Source organism: Callospermophilus lateralis, chromosome 18 (genome assembly GCF_048772815.1).
Source record: "Callospermophilus lateralis isolate mCalLat2 chromosome 18, mCalLat2.hap1, whole genome shotgun sequence".
NCBI lineage: Eukaryota > Metazoa > Chordata > Mammalia > Rodentia > Sciuridae > Callospermophilus > Callospermophilus lateralis.
This window is the reverse complement of record NC_135322.1, coordinates 2,754,401-2,773,315: the sequence shown is the minus strand read 5'-3', so window position 1 is coordinate 2,773,315 and position 18,915 is coordinate 2,754,401. Positions and strand designations below refer to the sequence as shown.

At 58.3% G+C, this 18,915-nt stretch overlaps 2 pseudogenes across 1 annotated transcript; both read right to left on the bottom strand.

The window, feature by feature from the left end:
• Positions 1-1,031: 1,031 nt before the first annotated feature.
• LOC143384181 (leukocyte immunoglobulin-like receptor subfamily B member 5) lies at positions 1,032-15,301 on the bottom strand (annotated as a pseudogene).
• On the bottom strand, positions 15,125-18,497 carry LOC143384184 (leukocyte immunoglobulin-like receptor subfamily A member 4; annotated as a pseudogene). Its single transcript, XR_013154570.1, has 8 exons — positions 18,419-18,497; positions 18,229-18,264; positions 17,607-17,903; positions 17,043-17,342; positions 16,695-16,745; positions 16,378-16,428; positions 15,591-15,662; positions 15,125-15,478 (listed from the first exon to the last, which is right to left on the bottom strand). The product of XR_013154570.1 is annotated as a leukocyte immunoglobulin-like receptor subfamily A member 4 (transcript).
• Between the last annotated feature and the right edge of the window lie 418 nt (positions 18,498-18,915).

The window sequence follows — 18,915 nt, the reverse complement described above, 5'->3', positions numbered from 1 at the left end:
ATGTGGTCACAGGACCTTCACACCCTGCAGGGTTGCTGCCTTCTCCCCACAGCAAGGTGACCAGCTCCTCACCCCAGCAAGGGGCCGGGGGTGGGCAGCTGTCAGGTGAGACCTGGGTGCAGCACAGGCCCCTCCAAGGCCCCGCTCGGCCCCTCAGAGCCCCTGGGTGGACACTGCAAGCCCCCTGTGGCCATGAGCACCCCCACACACATTCATCACATCTCCCCACCTTTCCTGGGTCTATGCAACTGTCCTGGGCACAGTCCCAGGCACATGAACATGGAGTCAGTACTCACACAGGATCGTGTAGAAGTAACGTGAATCCTCCACTCCTTACTTGTGTGCTCTGCATCAACAATTCCCATTTAGTAGAGGCTGGATGACCTGGGCCTGCCCCACATCCACCGTGTCCATCACGTTCCCTGTGCACCTGGAGCCAGCCCCTGGTGCTCCTGGGTTTAGCTCTGGTCACTGTCCTTCTTGACCTTAGTGGGCTTCAGTCCTTTAATCTCTTCCCCGACCTGGGGCTGACCTCAGCCCTGCACAAGGACTTGGGTATGCGAGTGCTCTACCTGAGCCACATCCCAGCCCTGGTGACGTTTCTCTAAGGTTCCCAGGGTGGCCTCAAACCTGGGATCCTCCTGCCTCAGCCTCTGCGTCACTGGGATTAGACGGGTGTACCACCAGGCTTGAGTCAGTTGTTTAATATCTTCAAAATTCACTACTTTCTGTTAATTCCATCTGTCCTTAAACTTGCATAAAATGATTGAAACATATTATTTTCAATGATGATATTGCTGAGATTTTGATGCTGATTTTCTGTCTTCTTATGACATCTATTAGTTATTTGAAGACTTACATGATATTGGTGTTCAGCATGACACAGTCATGCAGGCATGGGAGATGATTTGCTCCAATTCAGGCCATACCAGGCTGGCCGTGACTCCTAGCTCAGTGTCTGTGCACTGTCTAGTGCCTGCTGGGGTCCCCGAGTCCCGGTCTTGCAGTGTGGGATCTAGTGGTGTCCTGGGCTAGTGGATGGCCAGGGTGGCGTAGACACTGGGCTCAGCTGGACGCTCCAGTCCCTGGGAGGAAGGAGGAGTGGCTGTGTCCTGTTTGAGTTTGAGGTCCTTCAGCTGGGCATAGGTCACATCCTGGGGAGGTTCAGATGCAGCCACCTGGAGTGAGGACAGAGTGGTGACAGGTGAGGCTGGTGCCTGGGGAGCCTGGGGCCTGGAGGGGACAAGACCCACCTGGCATTCCTGTAGGCTGTCCTCTCCCTTTGATGTGTCTTTCATGACCAGGAGTGGCCCTGACTCAGGGGATAAAGTGGACAGTCCTCCATGCTCTACTCTCGAGTGTGACACCTCAGCATAAGTGACTGCCCAGGGGTCTTCATCTGCAGGGCTCTGTGGAGGGGACAGAGGCAGGCAGCTCCTGGGTCCACTGTGGCTGTGCCCCTCACCTCCCACAGGGAGCTGGAGGGACCTGCAGCCAGCAGTCAGCTCTCCATGCCCAGCAGAACTTCCAGGGGCTTCTCAGGCCCTGCCAGAGCAGAGGCACCTGCAGGACGGAGCCCTGCCCACCTCTGTCCTGCCACCTGTCACACCTGCTCCTCATGCATCACCTGTAGCCTCCTGGACTCGTGCTGCTGGACAGGTCAGCCTGTGCCCACTGGCCTCCCACTGCTGCTCCTTGGCAGGACCCTCTTCCTGAGATGCTCTCAGGCCTGTCCCTGTGGTGAGGACGCTGTCCAGGGTCCTCCCCAGGGAACCCTCCTTGACTGTCCAGTTAACCCTCCTGCTCCTGCCCATGGCCCCCGCCCACCTGGCTCTGTCCTGGGTTCACAGCCGTCGCCCTGCCTGGTCTCCCCACTGCTGTCTGCCTCTGCCCCGTCTGTCTGTCCTGGGGCTGTCCTGTGTCTGAGCACCAGACTGTGTTTGCTGCTGCTGCCCCAAGCCCCCAGTAGAGCCTTGCCAACAGCAAACCCCCAGGAGTCGGCCATCTGTGTGGCTGGGAGGGGGCCAGTGCAGGGCAAGGCTGTGGCCAGGTCCACCTCCTACTCAGGAGCAGGTGCAGCGAGCTCAGCAGGGGGAGGAGGCAGAGGAGAGAGGCCAGCGCCCAGGCCTCAGGGCAGGAGGCCAACCAGAGCCCATCAGCACAATCAGCTGGGAGGAGAGAAGAGGGCAGCGGGCAGAGAGAGGAGGGCGGAGGAGAGGACGGGTCACCTGCAGGCCTTGGGTGGCCTCTGGGGAGGTGACAGCAGTGCTGAGCCCTGTGTGACGAGAAGAAGGCAGACCTGTGAGGCCCACAGGGGCTCTTGCTGGGTCTCCTGGGTGGTCCTGCTGGTCAGGTGACAACCAGGGCTTCCCATCCTGTGTGCCCTGAGCACAACTGGCTAATTCCCCTGGGACACCACCACGTCTCCCCCTCCCCACTCACCTGCCTTCCTGCATTGTCCCCGACACTGGTGTCCCTGGAGGAGGAAGATGAGCAGCAGGAGGAGGGGAACCGAGACCCCCACCAGAATCTTCAGACTCCTTCCCAGTCCTGGGCACGGGTGTGGACGAGGAGCCACGCTGCTTACCTGAGCACCTACTCTGTGCCAGCCCTGCTGGTCCTTCCACCTGTCACCTCCAGCCCTGTCACTCAGGCATCATGGCACGGCCACCCACCCCCCAGGCCAGATGGGGAAACTGAGGCTCAGAGAGGTTCCCCTGCCCAGTCCCCCAGCAGGAAGCAGCAGAGCGGGGCCTGAACTGGGGGAGTCTGACTCCCAGTCTCCTTCTCTCCACCAGAGCTCAGCCCTGAGCTGGAGGGAAAGAGCCTGACACCCCATGGCCCTGAGCCCTCCCCTGCTCAGTGTCACTGTCACTGCACACAGGGGACAGGGCCCTGCAGATTCAGGTCCTGGAGGCTTCCCTGGGGGCCACTCTCCCAGCAGGGCACAGCCAAGGTCAGCCTGAGAGGCACTTGAAGGTCAGGGCCAGGCCTCTCCTCTGCCCTGGGAGAAACTGAGGCCCAGAGGGGAGGGGCTGGTCCCCGTCAGCATCTCCAGAGGGGGCTGCTCCCCCTCAGCTCAGCCCTGCCCTGGACCCACCTCCCACCAGAGCCCCTCACTCACCACTCTGGGGTCCTGGGTCCGTGGGGGAGAGGGGCTGGTCCTCAGGGCCTCCTGGGGTGGGTGGGAGGTGAGGGCTGGGCTGCCTGCCCCCCACTTCAGCTGGCTGCTCCTCCCCAGGCTGGGCCCAGAGTCACCTCTGCCTGGACTTCACCCTCATGCCTCCCAGCACTGAGCCCCAGGGCCTGAGATCCCTGACCACTCTCTGCAGTGCCCTGGACACAGCTTAGCTGAGTTTGTAACTGGACTTTGTAGCTCAGAGTGACTGTTGGTTGCCCAAGATGCAGGACACTGTCTGCACAGAGGCCCCTGAGACTCACCAGCTGTAGAACTGGGTCCTGAGGGTGGTGGGCTGGGTCCCCCAGAGGGTCCTGGGAATGAGGAGAACAGGAGGGTGAGGGGTGCAGGCTGCCCCTGGGGACTGTCTCTGCCCATTCTCCTACCTGCCTGACCTCCCCAGGACCCTCCTGTGCCCACCTGCACCTTCCTGATTCCAGTGGTGGGTGGGTGTACAGGCTGGAGGACCCCGTTGGCCCCTCCTCTCTGAGGGATGAATCCCGCTGACCGACCCTCCCTAGGACCCCTCCCTCCCATCCCACCCGGAGCTGTCCTGGGCAGGGCCCTGATGACCCTTGGAGCTCACAGAGGATGGGGTCAGGGTCACTCACCTGAGACCACCAGGTCCAGGGGGGCACTGGGCCGTGACAGCAGGTAGGGGGAGGAGCTGTGAGAGCCATAGCACCTGTAGGTCCCCCCGAGGGCTGAGGTCACAGCTCTCATGGAGAACTCTGCCTGGTACCATGGGGCTCGGTACTCTGCTCTCAGACGCAGGGGGGGATCAGCTGCCCCCTCCTTGCACAGGAGGAAAGTGTCCATCTTGATACGTGACTGACACAGCAGGGTCATGTTCTCCCCTGAGGACACTGTGGGACCAGGCTGCACTGAGAGGGAGGGTGTGACAGGGAGCTGTCCTAGAGAGAGGAAGGAGGGTGAGGGTGGCCCCAGCCTGTTCTGAGCTGAGACCTCCCCAGGGCCTCTCTCTGAGGACCCTGTGCTCTCTGTCTGTCTCCTTGTCTCTGATTCTTCCTGTCCCTGTGTCCCCTGTCTCTGTCCTCTCTGCCCCTCTCTGGGTCTCATTGTGCTCGTCACCTGTGACCAGGATGTTAAGGGGGTCACTAGGGGCTGGCCCCTCAGACAAGAGGTTGTGTCCACCAGAGCATCTACACCAAGCTCCTGGGAGCTGCTCACAGGGCCCAGCAGGAAGTCGGCCTGAGAGAGCCCAGCCTGGGGCTGCTGTCCATGGCACTGGGGGAGGTCCTTGCCCCCTCCTTGGACAGAGTGAATATGTGATAGCTGATGTCAGAGAGACACTGAGGGCCAGGTTCTATCCAGGGGCTTGGTCCTGGCCTGTCCCTACCCCAGGTCCCACTGCCCTACCTTGTCACCACCCTCAGCCCAGGCTGCTCTCTTCTCTCCCGAGACCCCAGGGGCTGAGCCTGGGCAGGACGTGGGAGGCTAGCAGGGCACTCACCTGAAGACCCCCGGGGGCTCTGTTGCAGACTCAGCCCTGGAAGAGAGGTCCCCGTGAGGAGCTGGCGTCTCAGTGTTGGGAGGATTATTGTTCCTTGTGGTCACAGCAGCCATTTGGTGCCATATGAGACCAAGACCTGAGAGATCCCTGTGAACAGGCACCTGGGACCCTCCCCACCCAGCCTGTGTCCCTCCCTCCACCAACACTGACCGAGGCACAGGAGGACAGGCAGGGTGGACCTCATGCCGCCTGCTCTGAAGACTCCAGCGTCCAGAGAGGAGAGTGCAGGCCCTGCAGGTCAGACAGCACGGAAGTGGTGAGCAGGGGCTGCTGCTGCCCCCGTTCCCCAGAGCTATGCACCCACCAGATGGGGACGGCCCCTCCCTGACCTGTCTCTGGTTTTTCCAGGGCAGGGCTCAGGGGGATTCCGCCCTTGGAGACATCTCAGGCGGAGCTGAGGTCCCCCTGACCCTGAGGCCCTTCCATACCCACCTGAATGCTGCCCAGCGAGGCCAGGTCCCAGGTCACACTTGAGTCGGCCACCCCTGTGTGAGGGAGCCGTGTGCTTCCCCAGGGAACGTGGGCTGAGACACGTGGGCATGGGAGGACACAGCGTGGGGGACGTCGCTGGGGCAGGTAGCTGCAGAGGGTGGCCAGGGGAGGATCCAGGAGGGCCTCTGCTCCTCACCACCTTCCAGAAGATTACATCATCTTGCCATGGAGGTGGACACTGTCACCCCCTGGAGTCCCCTGCAGGAGACTTAGGTCATGGGCAAGGAGACGGTGTCTGGCCCAGCACCATGACCAGGATGGCCAGTCTCCCTGCCTTGCTGGACAGGCTGCAGCCACAGGAGGCTTCAGAGCCTTCTCCTGGCCTCAGGGGGCCAAGGAGCTGAATTACCTCCAAGTAGTGAGTCCTCCCTAATTTTAGTCCACGTGGCCAACGTGTTCACAGGGAGCCCTGTGGGAGGGCGCGGATGTGGAATACTGAAGACCAGGAACTGGGGCACTCCTGTAACCCCAGCAGCTCGGAGGCTGAGGCAGGAGGACGACACGTTCAAAGCCAGCCTCCAGCAACTCAGCAAGGCCCTGAGCTAGCTAGTGATTCCTTGTCTCTAGGTAAGACACAAAGGAGGGCTGTGCGTGCTCAGTGTTCAACCACCCCTGGGTGCAATGCCTGGTACCAAACAAGAAGAGGAAAGTTTACTGAAGAATTTGAAGATTGTCTGAGTTTACGCCTCAGACTTCCAGAGACCTCAGTAGGTTTAGAGAGAGCCGCAGGATAATGAGGAGCAGGCCAGATGGGTGGTGCCCAGGGGAACACGCCCCGCCCTGTCTGCACCTCTCATGGAGGCTGGAGTAGCTGGCTCTCTGCTAAGGGACCCTGGACGTGTATTTTCAGTCCTGGGCACTGAACCCAGGGTCTCTTTACCCTGGAGTTACATCGCAGGCTGCTTATTTTCAATTTGGAGACAGGTCTTGCTACAGTGCCAGGCTGGCTTGAACTTGTGGTCCTCCTGCCTCAGCCTCCTAGTCTCTGGGACAAGGCACCTGCTGGGACCCCCAGGCTTCAAGGTCGTCCTATAAGTATTCACTCTGCTGTTGTCTCCTCAGAGGCCCCCGATGGTTCTAGGAGGAGACAGAGAATCCCGGAATCCTCCCAGGGCTGGATCCAGGTCCTTCTTGGGCAGCTCTGTGTGGTCACAGTGGGGGCAGCTGCAGGACTAGGGTGGCAGCTGAGGTGGGGGCCAAGCTGCAGGTCTCACCTCCTGTCCATCATGGGGTCCTCCCTGGGCTCTGGGTCTTAGAGCAGATCTGTGGGGTGCAAAATGCAGAGAGGCCTTGGTGAGTTCTCCTGGTCCTCCCATCAAGAGCAGAATAAGGCAGGGTATTGGTGAGGTCACTCAGCCCTCTCCCCATTAGATCCAGCAACTACCCCACCAACGCCAGGCCACCTCCACCTCCCCAGGGTCCCCTCTAATGCCCCATCCTACCACATCACCTCTCGGCCATCTCCTGAAGGTCAGCAGCCCTGGGCCTGAGGAGCAGGGAGGTGGGCAGCCAGTTAAGGAATGGGCAGGGGTCCTGGTGTCCACCATGGTCCTCAACCCCCACAGGTCAGCCTGGGGAAGTGGACCTCACCTCTGCACCATTCACCCCATTAGCTCTATGACCCCGTCCTGGCCCCTTTGGACCTGGGTTTGATGGGACACCAGTGACAGCACAGAGGACAGTGCCAGGGAGACCAGCTACCCCATGTCCACTGAGGGAGACAGCTTGGTGGCCATCCTGGAGGACCTGGTGCGTCTGTCATCAGCACACCCCTGAGCACCTGTGCTGGTGGCTGTGTGAGGGGACCACAGTGGCCTGCAGCGTGTGCTGGCTCCTGAGTCCCCAGCCCTCAACCCCCCAGCCACTCTCTCTATTCCAAGAGGCACCCCCAGCTCCAGGAGCAGTGGGCACATCTGTGCAATCAGGGAGCCAGGAAGGGACGTGGACGTCTAGCCCAGGTCCATCCCACACTCCAAGTGCTCTTTGTTGCTGCCCTGGGAAGAGGCGGAGATTCTGGCCAGAGCAGGAAGGTCGTCCATCTCCTGTGGCTGAGCAGTTCCCTGGGAAAGCACTTGTGTTGGCCAAACCACAACCTGGGCCTCCCTAGATCATGTGGCCCAGATGGAATCCTTGTGGGACAGCCACACAGAGATGAACCATCCCCATGTGGACTCCCCCTGCAGGGCTCTACCTGTCCCTAGTGTTGGCCGTGGCAGGTCACCCTGAGCTCCTCAGTGCATGACCTCAGCTTCCCAGGGCTCCCTCCTCCAGCCTGGGCTCTGGAGGACCAATGTCTTCAGGAAGGACTTTCCACCATGTCCTCGGCTGCCTCCCCTCCAGGGCACAGCAGGCACAGGAGGTTGGTGAATTGGGGCCACATTGGGGCCAGGATGCAGGAGCTGAGCAAAGGTACAAAGTGAGCAGGATGTGGTCACAGGACCTTCACACCCTGCAGGGTTGCTCCCTTCTCCCCACAGCAAGGTGACCAGCTCCTCACCCCAGCAATGGGCTGGGGCTGGGCAGCTGTCAGGTGAGACCTGGGTGCAACACAGGCCTCTCCAAGTCCTCACTCACCCTCCTGCTGACCGGCCACTGTGTGCACACTGCACGCTTAATGTGGCCCATACATCCCTGGAGACGTTTTAGAATATCTCACTGCCTTTCTTGGGGTGTGAAATCCAGTGGATTCCGTGCCTCAGTCACCTTGGTGGTCTGTGTCCCATATTGATCAGGAGTAAGTCACTCGTGTGCTCCGTGCTCCTACTTGTGTCTTGTCCATCAGGAATTCTAGGTCGGTAGAGGTCTTGCTCTTGGCCTGCCTTTCAGGTCTCTGTGTCCTAGGTGGTCACTGTCACTTGTCCTTTGCCTTCTCCACCATCTGTGAGCTCGCCCCTGAGCCTCTCTGATGTCAACTCTGGTGACTGTGGCTTCCTGACCTTTATGAGCTTCCATTTCTCTGAAAACTTTTTGTTTGCTTTAATTTATTTGAGGTTTGAGGAAGGAACCCAGGCCCTGGGTGTGCTCTGCAGGCTCTCCCATGAGCTACGTCCACCGTCCTATTTACTTTTAGGTTGAGTCACAAGTTTTCCTCTGTTCCCAGGGCTGGCCTTCAACTTGGTGGGACTGAGACAGCTGCTCAGCATGTTGGATTCCTGGTGTTCACCCCCAGCCCTGAAAACAGTCCAAGCCTTAACTATCAAGTGGAATCATCAGCGTCTGCGCGTGTGGTCACCACGGTGTGCACAGACCTTAGAAGTCCTGCGTCCTGCAGAACCACTGGTGTGGGTCTCCCAGGTCCCCAGCCCCCAGGACAGCAGTGCACACAGCTGGGTCGTGTACTTGAAATCTGCAGCGGGTAGATCTTCAGTGTTCTCACCACAGGAGAAGAAAAGTGGAGGTAGCAGCTCGGGTATTTCAGTCACCTTCTCGCTGCTGTGACTTCAGGCCTGACCAGCCCAATTGTGGAGGAGGGAAAGTGCATTCGAGAGCCCCTAGTTACAGAGGGGACACCTCTGTCCCTTCCTCTGGGGTCCAGGTGAGCAGGAATCCTGACTGGGGGTGGGGAGGAGGAGAGCCGCTCACAGCACAGTGACCAGGAGCAGAGGTCCACTCTAGATACACACCTGTGCCCCACAGCCACACCCCAGGTCTGACCTCCTCCAGCCACACCCTCCGACTTCAGCTTCCCACCAGGGACTAACCCACTGACCAGGCTATGGCTGTAGCCCAGTCATTTCTCCACAGACCTTCTCGCGTGGTCTCCCACATGAGCTTCTGAGGTCACCACCTCTGACCATAACATCTGGGGCAGCTGGGTGTGTTCATGGGCTCAATGTGGTGTTCATGTCACAATGTAGAAATATCCCAAATGACAAATTGTACCCCCCAAACACAATGGATTTTTATTCGTCATTAACATGTCAATAAATCCCCAGGAGTCTTCACCATGACCTTGGTTTCTCCCAGAGTGGACAGGCCTCAGTGTGGGTTGCTCTTTCACTTTCTCCATGGACGGTTACTTTAAGGAGGGCTGGGAAGGGGCAGTGGGGAGGCCTGGACCCCACCCAGCACCAGGAGAGAAGCCTGAGCCAGGTCAGGCGTCTCTGGGGGTTTGAGAGAAGCTGCGTGAGGTCTCACACCGTGGCCATTGCTCACCCCCTTTCTCGTCCTGGGCTGAGATCAGCATCATCCCCTGGAGGGGCAGAGGTAGGACGGGGCAGCTGCTGGGTCTGGCAAGGCCTCCTGTCTCCTGTCGAGGTTTCCTGGTCCCCAGTGATGGCCCCTGTCCCCCTTCCTCCTCTCGGCCGTGTGCTGTGGGAGGACCTGGCAGGTGGTGGGCAGAGCCTTCAGCTGTCCACACTGGGGAGAGGACTCAGAAGGAAACGGTGCCCAGACCCTTTCTCCCTCCTGGGTCCTAAATCACCTCTGGACCAGACGTGACCTTACTGTGGACTGTCCTGGTCTGTGGACTTGTGTCCTTGTCTGTGGACTTGTGTCCTTGAGGATGAAGTGCTAACTCTGTTTTCTAACCTTCTGTTCCACGTTCATTGCTTATACACAAATAGTTCCTTGCTTATCCTCCAAAGTACATGTATGAAGACACGAATTGGTGTCAACATACTGTATACAGAACCAGAGATACGAAAAATTGTGCTGTTCACATGTGATCAGATTGTAATGCATTCCACTGTCATTTATTATTTTTGAAAATTCAATTTTAAAAAATAAATAAATAAAAGAAAGTAATGACAATGACCCCTTCACAGCCGTCGTCCTGAAGAGAAGCGTTCACAGCCCTTCACCTTAGAAAGGAGGCAATGTGGAAAATGGCATTTTCATCTTTGGTACAACATAGAGAGAAGATGTGTCTCCTTCCTTGGGAGGAGATCCTGGGCCACCGTCAGGCAGCCAGCAGGGCACTGGGTGGACAGGAGGCTGGAGTGGGCCTGGGACCATCACAGAGGCTGAGGGCCAGGTGGGGGCTGCAGGGAGAAGGTCCCAGCAGGAGCCCAGGCCCTGTGGGCAGAGCTGTGTGCTGCAGGGGACCAGCCTGGGTCAGAGGTTTCCCTGAGAATCCCAATGAGGAGAACAGGATTCTCAAGGTGGGGTCCTCCTCAGGTGTGAGGCCCTCTCTGTCCTGCACCATCTCTGAGCAGCACTGCACAGGGGGCTCCTGTGGAGTCCCAGCCGACCTCACCCAGGACGTGGCTGCAGCTGGCTGTCCCCTTCCTCAGGGCGTCTCACCTCCTGTGCTCAGACTCTCCAAGGTCCTGCTCATGTGGGCAGCAGGGCCACCCCTTCCTGAGTTTCCACCTTGGCAGCTGATGGGGGCACCAGGACCCACCAGCCACGCCCACCTGGATGAGGTCACATGGGGGCCAACAGAGTGTCCCCGGGGGATGGACTGTCATACTGGCCCTTTAAGTCCAGGCTGGGTGTTGTTCCTCCTGCACCTGAGACGGAATTTCCCAGTGGCTCATCACTGGGGCCCTGGCTGGAGGTGATGGCACCAAATCAGTCGTGACTAAGGACAAGGAGGGCAGAGGAAGGAGCAGCTGGGGTGGTGGGGACGCCCTCTGGCCTGCTGCGTGGGGGAGCTCTCCACCTTCTCAGGAAGGCACTGTGTGCGCCCTGGCTGACCTCAAGCCACGGAGGCCGAGCTCTCCTTGGTCCCTGGTCACAGTTCCTCAGTCATCCAGCTCACCACAGTGTTGGGCAGCTCATGGCCTTGGTCACCCACATTAGAGTAACAAAAAAGAATCCCAAATACAAACCACTGACCCATCAGAAGGCCTCCGAAGCACAGGAACCAACTAACTTCAAAATCAGAATGAGACAGGAAATAATAAGGTCTGAACAAAAAAATGGTAAGATAGAGACTTAAACAAACTCACAGTATCTATGAAACAAAGGGTCAACCTTCATAAAGATAAACGAGATTGACCAACCCTTTGCCAGACTGACCAAAATAACCAGAGGGCAAACCCAAAGGTGGACGAGGACACATCAGCACCAACACAGCTGAAATCCACAGGATCATTCAGGATTATTTTGAAAACTTATATTCTAATAAACTGGAGGAGATAGAACATACAGACATATTCCTAGACACATTGAACCTACCATATAGGAACCGAAGGCTATAGAAAACTTAAAAAGGCAGTATCACGTAAAGGAGTAACAAAAAACCTTCCCAGAAGGAAAAACCCAGGACCAGATGGATTCTCCGCTCCCAGACCTTTAAAGGAAAACCAATGCAAAGTTCCTCCAATTGTTCTGTAAAATAGAGAAGGGGGCAGCGCTACCAAACATACTCTATGACGCCAATATTACCCGGATCACAAAACCAGATAAAGACACATAAAGAATATAAAACTGTAGACCAATTTTCATGATGAACATAGATACAAAAATTTGTAATAAAGTAATAACAAACCATATTCAAAACCCCTTATAAAGACTGCATACGACAATCAAGTTAGACTCAACCCAGGATGCAAGCTTGGTTCAATACCCACCAATCAATCAACATAGTTCATCACATAAATAAAACCAAAGACAAAAATCACATGATCATCTCAATAGATGCAGAAAACCCTGGGGACAGAATCCAGCACCCATTCATTGGCTCAGTGGTTTAATGATGGCTAGCATGTGTAGGCCCCAGGTTGAATCTCCAGCACTGCAAAAAACAACCAACCAACCAAAACCAAACAAAACTCTGATGAAACTAGGGACAGAAGGAACTCACCTTAGCATCATGAAATCCCTATGTGAGAAATCCAGAGCCCACATCATACTGAGCATTGCCTCCAGAATCAGAAACATGACAAGGATCTCCGTTCTCACCACTCCTATCCAGGATTGTTCTTGAGAGTGTAGCCAGAGCAATCAGGCAAGAAAAGAAAATTCTAGGGATACAAATAGGACAAGAATAAGTTTAAACATCTTTGAAGGCTGATGCTTAAAGGAACCAAAAACTTTACCAGAAACTTCTAGATCTGGTAAACATAATGTGATAAAGAATTTGCCAGCTTCTCTTCCAATAAGGACTTAATAACAAGAATATATAAAGAACTAAAAAACATAACACCTAAAAAACTAACAACCTACTCAATAAATGGCCAAATGACCTAAAGAGGCACTTCTCAAGACAAGAAATGTGAGTGGCCAACAATCATAGGAAAAAAGGTTGAACAACTCTAACAATCAGGGAGATACAAACCAAAATCACACTGATCCCATCTCACACTAGTTAGAATGGCAATCATCAAGAATACAACCAGAGATATGGAAAATTGTGCTGTGTATCTGTAATAAGAACTGTAATACATTCCGCTGTTACATCTGGGTGTATATAGATATGAAGAATAGAAATAGCAACGAATACAGGCCTGACTGTGGGGAGAAAGGACGCATACCACCTGTTGGTGTCTGCAAAGTAGCACAATCACTTTGGAAAGCCGTATGGAGATTCCCCAAAAGACAAGGAATAGAACCACAATATGACCCAGTGACCCCACTTCTTGGTATTTACGCAGAAGAACTAAATTCACGTACTATCGTGATAGAGCCACATCAGTGCTTATGGCAGCACAATTCATAGTAGCCAAATCATGGAACCAGCCCAGGTGCCTGTCAACACATAAATGAATAAAGAAAAGCTGGTTCATACACACAGTGGAGTTCTCCTCAGCCAAGAGAAGAATGAAATGATGGCATTTACTGCAAAAGCTAAGTAGAAAAAAGAAATGAAAACAGGACCACAAAAGTACAAGGGAGATCAATGGAGCAGAGGAGGGTCCCGAGGAGCAGGAAGGAGGGAGGGCAACAGGGAGGACCTGGGGAAGGAGGTGGACCACATTACACTCTGTGCCGACATGAGCCGACCTCCATGAAGTCAAATTTACATGTAATGTCAACGCACTAACTAAAAAGAAATCAGTAGAAAGAAGGGAACCAGGAGAGTAACGTGGTCCTCATTCTCTGGGCAGCAGAGAGTCTCTTGGAAGGGGACCTGGGCGGTCTGGCAGCCACCCCAGAGCAGGAAGAAGGCCAACCTGACCCTGGGGAGCTGGTGGCCTGGGAAGCAGGGAGGCTGAGTGCCCAGGCTCCACCAGGCCCTGCTGGCCCAGCTCTGGGGGAATGGGGCGCTCTTCTCACTGGGCTTCTCTTCCAGGGCTCTGCCTGGGCCAGGCGATCCACGCACAGGAGGGTGGTTGCAGGTCCCAGGCCTCCTCCCAGGGCAGCTGTGGACAGGGGCATGTGGATCCAGGAGCTGGGGACCTTAACAGTGTCCCTGTGTGGACCCTCGGTCATCCCCTCCCTGTCCCCATGCTGTGGGGACCCTGGTCCTGTCAGGGCTTCCCCAGTGTCTGTGAGGTGACGTGTCAGGGTCCTGTGCACTGAGACTCCATTGGGACCTGCAGACCCAGAGCTCTGTCAATTACCAGCTCAGGAGGTCAGCTCCAGGGTGCACTGGGCTGGGGATGTACCTGGGACCCCAGGCCCATGGACTCTGGGTCCTGTTCACTGTAGCTCAGCACTGTGTCCCCAGGAGACCCTGGGTGTTGGGGGAGGAGGGTCACCCAGTGAAGGGCAAGCAGAGTCCATCCATCCTGCCCTAGGGATGCACACACAGGGGTCACCTACCTTGACCCCTTTCCGAAGGCCTCAGATGCTGGGCTTTGGGCTGAGAGGAGGGATGGGGACACTCAAAGGTCCAGCAGACGTCGGGCTGGATGAACTGGCAGAGCAGAGACAGCCCTGGTGCAGTCCAGGGTCACACCTCTGCCCTCCCTGGCTGGTTCTCACAGTGGGCTGTGGGCACCTCCAGGCCCTGAGCTCTCCTCTCATCCTCATGTGACAGAGGCTGCTGGTCCCCCGTTTTCTCCAGGGTGGCCTTGGCCTTAGACTTGGAGCTGAGTTTGATCAAAGGCAGCTGTGTGTGCTCTAGTCCCCTGTCCCCAGGGCCCTGCTGTTCACTGGGAGACCTGGGGATGACACAGGGAGCAGGGGAGGTGGGGCAGGGGATCCTAGTGACAGGACAGTCAGGAGAAGGGTCAGGAGGCCAAGGTCAGCCTAGGGGAGAGGCTGCCCAGCCCTTCACCAGCCTCTGACTCCTAGGAGTCCCACGTGACATCAGCCCCACCCACAGGAGTGAGCTCCCCACAGTAGGTCACCTGGGACTCTGCATGGGGTAGTGCCCACGGGGACAGGTTCTGGCCTGGAAAGTGGGGAGTGGCTCCTATTTCAGGGCCCTGGGGTGGGTCTTGTCCACCTTCCAGTGACCTTTCCTGCCTGTCAGCCGTGTCCTTCTGCCTCCAGCCTCCACCCCCTAGAACTACAGGGTGCTGAACTGTGTCCACCTGGGCCTGGCTAGGCTGGTCTTGGTGGCCCTGGGGGTGCTTCTGGGAGAAGCTGGGTGGGAAGCCACAGGTGCCCACTCCATCAGCGTGGCCAGGAGCCCCTCCCACTCAGCCTGTGCTCCAGCCCCCAGGACACAGGGGGAGGAGTGAGGGGAACACTGGTGCCCAGGTGGGGAGGACGGAGTGACATCACAATGTCATGATGGGCAGCGCAAAGGACCTAGTGATTCCATGAAGAGAAAAATCCTGCAGGACCCAGGGAGCCATGTCAGGAGGTGACTCTAGGTGACCTTGGGGTTGGTGAGCAGAGGAACTTGGATTTAGCACCAGGACCTGGTGACGTGGTGCTACCTCGGCATGTGGAGGGTGGGAGGAGGGGACATGGACAGTAAGAGCAAACACATGGCAGGACTCTCGGGGTTTTAATGTGGCTTTTTCAGCACCATGTCCACAGGACCAGCACCTGTTACACAGTCCCTCAGACACCATCCTGTGGCTTGCATGACCCTTGTTTCAGGGGCAGCTGTACAGAAAGTTAAATGGGGACTGGCACGTGGAGGGCTGCAGAGAGCGGTGGGCCAGCCCTGGGTCCACCTTGAGCACAGCATGGTGGGGAAGGCTCTCAGCCAGCACCCAGCTGGTCCTGCACCAGTCACCTCTGCTGCCAGGACAGTCTCAGGTGCAGCCCCACCTGTCCAGGTGGTCTTCAGACTCCTGAGGGTCCTTCATCACCAGCTCTGCACTCTGAGTGTGCCCTGTTCTCTCCTGTTCACCTCCTGGCTGCATCTCGGGTCCCTCTCTGGCTGTCCTGAGCCTGAAACAGCAGGATCCCGAGGACCAGCAGGACCAGGCCAGCCACGCCCATCCGGATGAGGTTCTGCACTGTGTAATCCTGGGGAGGTGAGGCTGGGAATTGGACACAGAGGTCAGAGGTCAGGGAGGCCAGGATCCCCACATGTCCACCCAGGGCAGCCACCTCCCCTGGCCAGGACGTGACCCTCAGAGTCCAGCATCATACCTGAGAATCCTCCCGACTCCCCTGAGCTGGGGTCTGAGCTGTTCTGCGCTGGGCTGATGGTCTCAGTGGCTCCTGAGAACCAAGTAGAGGAGGGGACCTGTGACCTGAGGAGCCCGTCCTCCTGGGACCCACCTCCTCGCCTCCTTCTCACCACAGGTCTCTCTGGAGCCCCTCTGAGCCCTTCCTGGTCCTCAGGGTCCCCTCTGCTCCTCTCCCTGGTCCTGCACCCTCTCTGTGCTCTGGGGGGTCGGACTGTGTCTGAGTCACGTTGGAGCAAAGTTCAGCTGAGCCCAGAGCAACTGCATGACACCTGCAACTGTCCATCATGCGACAGGCACCACCACCCCATCCACCCACCAAGGTAAGAGGACACTGAGGCTCACCCAGGTCCCCAGCAGGAAGCAGCAGAGCAGGGGGCTGAACTGGGGGAGTCTGACTCCCAGTCTCCTTCCCTCCACCAGAGCTCAGCCCTGAGCTGGAGGGAAAGACCTGACACCCCGATGGCCCTGAGCCCTCCCCTGCTCAGTGTCACTGTCACTGCACACAGGGGACAGAGCCCTGCAGATTCAGGTCCTGGAGTCTTCCCTGGGGGCCCCTCTCCCAGCAGGGCACAGCCAAGGTCAGCCTGAGAGGCACTTGAAGGTCAGGGCCAGGCCTCTCCTCTGCCCTGGGAGAAACTGAGGCCCAGAGGGGAGGGGCTGGTCCCCGTCAGCATCTCCAGAGGGGGCTGCTCCCCCTCAGCTCAGCCCTGCCCTGGACCCACCTCCCACCAGAGTCCCTCACTCACCACTCTGGGGTCCTGGGTCCGTGGGGGAGAGGGGCTGGTCCTCAGGGCCTCCTGGGGTGGGTGGGAGGTGAGGGCTGGGCTGCCTGCCCCCGACTTCAGCTGGCTGCTCCTCCCCAGGCTGGGCCCAGAGTCACCTCTGCCTGGACCTCACCCTCACGCCTCCCAGCCCTGAGCCCCAGGGCCTGAGATCCCTGACCACTCTCTGCAGTGCCCTGGACACAGTTTAGCTGAGTTTGTAACTGGACTTTGTAGCTCAGAGTGACTGTTGGTTGCCCAAGATGCAGGACACTGTCTGCACAGAGGCCCCTGAGACTCACCAGCTGTTGACCTGGGTCCTGAGGGTGGTGAGCTGGGTCCCCCAGAGGGTCCTGGGAATGAGGAGAACAGGAGGGTGAGGGGTGCAGGCTGCCCCTGGGGACTGTCTCTGCCCATCCTCCTACCTGCCTGGCCTCCCCAGGACCCTCCTGTGCCCACCTGCACCTTCCTGATTCCAGTGGTGGATGGGTGCACAGGCTGGAGGACCCCGTTGGCCCCTCCTCTCTGAGGGGTGAGTCCCACTGGCCCACCCTCCCTAGGGCCCCTCCCTCCATCCCACCCAGAGCTGTCCTGGGCAGGGCCCTGAGGGAATCCTTGAGCTCACAGAGGATGAGGTCAGGGTCACTCACCTGAGACCACCAGGTCCAGGGGGGCACTGGGCCGTGACAGCAGGTAGGGGGATGAGCTGTGAGAGCCATAGCACCTGTAGGTCCCCCCGAGGGCTGAGGTCACAGCTCTCATGGAGAACTCTGCCTGGTACCATGGGGCTCGGTACTCTGCTCTCAGACGCAGGGGGGGATCAGCTGCCCTCTCCTTGCACAGGAGGAAAGTGTCCATCCAGTTTGACTGGCACACCAGGGTGACATTCTCCCCAGAGGACACTGTGGGACCAGGCTGCACTGAGAGGGAGGGTGTGTCAGGGAGCTGTCCTAGAGAGAGGAAGGAGGGTGACGGTGGCCCCAGCTTGTTCTGAACTGAGACCTCCCCAGGGCCTCTCTCTGAGGACCCTGTGCTGTCTGTCTGTCTCATTGTCTCTGATCCTTCCTGTCCCTGTGTCCCCTGTCTCTGTCCTCTCTGCCCCTCCCTGTCTCTCCCTCCTGAGACCCCACCTCACCCTAACCATCACCTCCTGGGGCTCCCCAACAGGGCTGTGCAGGGTCTGGGTCCCTGACTGCACCCTCTGGGCTCCTCACCTGAGACCAGGATGTCCAGGGGGTCACTGGGGGCTGACCACTCAGAGGAGAGGCTGTGTCCACCGTAGCACCTGTACCGACCCCCGTGGGAGCTGCTCACAGGGCCCAGCAGGAAGTCGGCCTGAGAGAGCCCAGCCTGGGGCTGCTGGGCAGGGCGCTGGGGGAGGTCCTGTGTCCCCTCCTTGGACAGAGTGAATCTGTCATAGGTGACGTCTGAGTGACACTGGAGGGTCAGGTTCTCTCCAGGGGCCAGGACAGGGCCCTGCTGGGTCAGGAGGGAGGGCTTCCTGGACACCCCTGGAGGAAGAGGAGCCTGGGCTGAGGGCTGGATCCTGCCAACCCCTGCTTCCCCCCGTCCTAGGCCTCCAGGGGCCCCTCACACCAGATGGTCACTGGCCTTCCCCAGGCGATCACAGAGCCTGGCTCAGCCCACAGGGTGGGCTTGGGGAGGGTCCCTGCAAGGGAATCAGAGGCTGGGTTCCAGCATAGCCCCTCAGATCCCAGCCCTCAGCCCAGCCCCCTCCAGGCTCCCCAGCCTCAGCCCCCAACTCTGTTCTCCACCCACTGCCCAGGGTGGCTCCTGGTGCCCAGGAGGAGGACCTGGACAGCTGGGGACACTCACCTGCCTGCCCTTGGGTCCCGGGTCCCATACTCAGCCCTGGAAGAGAGTTCCTGTGAGAGGGAGCCCCTGAGGCCTGAGCAGGCCCTGTCCCCCCACAGCCTCCTGGGCCCTGGGTCTTCTCATGGCCAGGGCCTGGCTGTGGGCTGGGTCCCCCTGGAACAGGGTGTCCCCTCCCTCCTTCACATCTCACCCAGGCAGAGCAGGGCCGTGAGGGTGGGGGTCATGGTGTGTCCTCCCTGTGGTCCCAGGGTCCAGATGGAGGAGGTCACAGAGCCTGGAGGACAGACACACACAGGGTGTGGCCACTTGGAGATAGGGTTCTGCCTGTCATAGGCCTGTCACATCAGCAGCCCACAGGAAGGGGAACTGCCCTCCCAGAGCCTGGCTCCTGTCCCCAGGACTGGGTGGGGTGGGCCTGGGCTCCCTGCAGGCGGCTCAGACAGCAGTGCTGCCCTCTCACCCCTTCTGCTGTCGCCTGACCTGTCCTCGTCCCTCCAGGGCCAGGACCCAGCAGCAAACTCCCTGGTGCCCTCCTGAGCCGGCCCCTTCCAGGTGAGGGTGACCCCGGGGCTGGTCCTCTTCCCAGGGCCTCCCTGGGGCTCCCTCAGCCCGTCCTGGGCACAGGGTTCTGGTCCTTGCTGGCCAGTCGTCTCCCAGCCCTGGAGGTGCTCTGGGAAGGTGCAGGTT